Source organism: Ursus maritimus, unplaced genomic scaffold (genome assembly GCF_017311325.1).
Source record: "Ursus maritimus isolate PB19 unplaced genomic scaffold, ASM1731132v1 scaffold_37, whole genome shotgun sequence".
In the NCBI taxonomy this organism is placed as follows: Eukaryota; Metazoa; Chordata; class Mammalia; order Carnivora; family Ursidae; genus Ursus; species Ursus maritimus.
In genome coordinates, this window is record NW_024426341.1 from 410,561 (window position 1) to 413,143 (window position 2,583).

The following is a 2,583-nucleotide window of genomic DNA, read 5'->3' on the forward strand; positions in this document are numbered from 1 at the left end:
GGAAGTTTTCAACCAGAAACCAGAAAATAGTTTAATAAAATCCAAACATATCACCAGTGTTTCATCTTACTAACTATCCCTTACAGACGGACCCTGATAATTCATATTTCAATGAGTAGATGAAGCATCTGAGAAAGAAGTATTTTGCATAGGAATAAATGTATGTGTTAATATTCTCTTCATCATCCTTAAAGTCACGTTTGACTCTAAGGTCACGTTATGTCAATCTATTTTTTCCATATTTGTCTTTCTGTGTAGATTCCATTTGGAGACATGTATTTTATTATCATTTCTATTGCGAGTGACTATGGGAGGCATGGTGGACACAAGCCGTGTTATACAACAGGGCTCCTAATATGTAGGAAGATCACCATGATCAGCTATAACAAACAGTACGCCAAAGTCTGCATTCTCAGAAGAGCAGTGAAGGTAGTGATGCACAAAGGAATGATGTTACAAAGGGAAACACAGTCTCAGATTTTTCTGTTATAAATTTATATAAATAGCTATGGTGGCCAAAAGTAGATTTTCCATAGGAGTAGTACGACTCATGACTGTTTTTTTTTTTAGTAAAACAAAAGAAAAATATTCATTATGATGTATTTCATATGAGAAGAAATTGTTCTTAGCAGATCCATGTAGTCCTTTGAAATAAGTGAGAATTTCCAAATATATCACATACAATGTTAGAAATAACTTTGAGAGAGTAGGAAAATGACAAAGGGAAAATCTCCTGGGTATCAAAGATATCAGTAAGCTTAATAAAGTGAGTAAATACATTGTACAAGAGGTCAAAATAAACAAGATGGAAATTACAGGAAATAAATCAAGGAAGCAAGTTCTACTTCCAAAATCTGCATTAAAAAAACACACCTTTTGATTCTAAGGCCTCGACCCTGCAATCATGGCAACTTCTTCAGCCTCAGCACAATTGTCCCTTTTAGAACTGCCATCCTAGAGAATCTCATAAGAGCCCTCTTTATGTCTCTGTTCCTCAGGCTGTAGATGAAGGGGTTCAGCATGGGCGTTACCACCGTGTACATCACCGAGGCCACTGCACTTGCGTGGGAGCTCTGGGGAGCAGCAGAGCTAAAGTACACTCCTAGGCTCGTACAATAAAATAAGGAGACAACGGAGAGGTGAGATGCACAGGTGGAAAATGCTTTGTACTTGCCCTGAGCTGATGAGATCCCACATACAGAGGAAACTATCTTAGAGTAAGAGTAAAGGACCCCAGCTAGGGGACCACCACTGAGGAGCACAGCTGCAAAATATATCACCATGTTATTAAAAAATGTATCGGAACAGGCAAGTTGGATCATCTGAGTTCACAGAAAAAGTGGGGGATTTCCACCTCTGTACAGAAGGACAGCCACGACACCATTAAGCTTTCTGACAAGGAATTCAGGATGCTCATGATCCAGGACACCAGAACCAATAATCCACAGAGCCAGAGGTTCATGGTGATCATGTAGTGCAGGGGGTGACAGATGGCCACAAAGCGGTCATAGGCCATCACAGTCAGGAGAAAGACATCTAATCCTGCAAAGAGTGTGAAAAAAAAAAAAAACATCTGGCTTAGGCAGCCTTCATAAGTGATCACTTTGCTCTGAGTCTGGATGTTCCACAGCATCTTGGGTACAGTGGTGGAGGTGAAACAGATGTCTACAAAGGACAGATTGGCCAGGAAGAAGTACATGGGGGTGTGGAGATGGGAGTCAGAGCTGACGGCCAGGATGATGAGTATGTTTCCAAACACAGTGATCAGGTACATGGACAGGAAAAGCCCAAATATGAGGTGCTGCAGTTCTGGATTATTTGATAATCCCAGAAGAAGAAATCCTGAAATTTGGGAATCATTGCCTTGTCCCATGTGGTGGTTGCGATGACTAGAAATTAGCACAAAAATGATTAATTATAACACAAATGGGGATTAGTAACATGGTGGAAATGCTACAATTACAATGACAGTGGGAGAAAAAAAAAGCAGGCATAAATGAAAATAGATGAGGTGTTATTTTTTTGGGAGTTCAGGAAGACCTAAAAGAAGGTGACATTTGAAGGCAGAGTTCAGGGAAGTCTGCACGTAAGACACGAGTTTATCTGAGCATGTGTGTGCCCTGCAGGAGAAAGAGCCAGTGCAAAGGCCCTGAGGAAGCCACTTGTTTCAGATGGATATCCAGGACTCAAAATGGAGCCAGTGTAGTCAGGAGAAGAGCAAGAGGGAGAGTGATGAGAGGTTATGTTAGGGAAGGTTGAGGAACAAGATGGCCTCCCCGCTGTAGTGGAGACTTCAAGACACAGGAAGTCCTCATTTCATTTGGTGTTCCTTACACTTCATTTTTTGTTTACAAGGAGTTCTGTCAATAAAAATGGATCCCTAACCGGGTGCCAGAGTGGCTTAGTCAGGGAAGCAGCTGCCTTTGTCTCAGGTCATGATCCCAAGGTCCTGGAATGGAGCACACTGCAGGGCTCCCTGCCTATTGGGGAGTCTGCTTCTCCCTCTTCCTCTACCCCTCCCCCCACTCATGCTTTCAATCTCTCTCTCTCTCAAATATATAATAAATAAAATCTTTTAAAAAA

The 2,583-nt window shown here is 41.5% G+C and overlaps 1 pseudogene; it reads right to left on the bottom strand.

Annotated features, from left to right (window-relative positions):
- Positions 1-902: 902 nt before the first annotated feature.
- LOC103681589 lies at positions 903-2,175 on the bottom strand (annotated as a pseudogene).
- Positions 2,176-2,583: the final 408 nt, after the last annotated feature.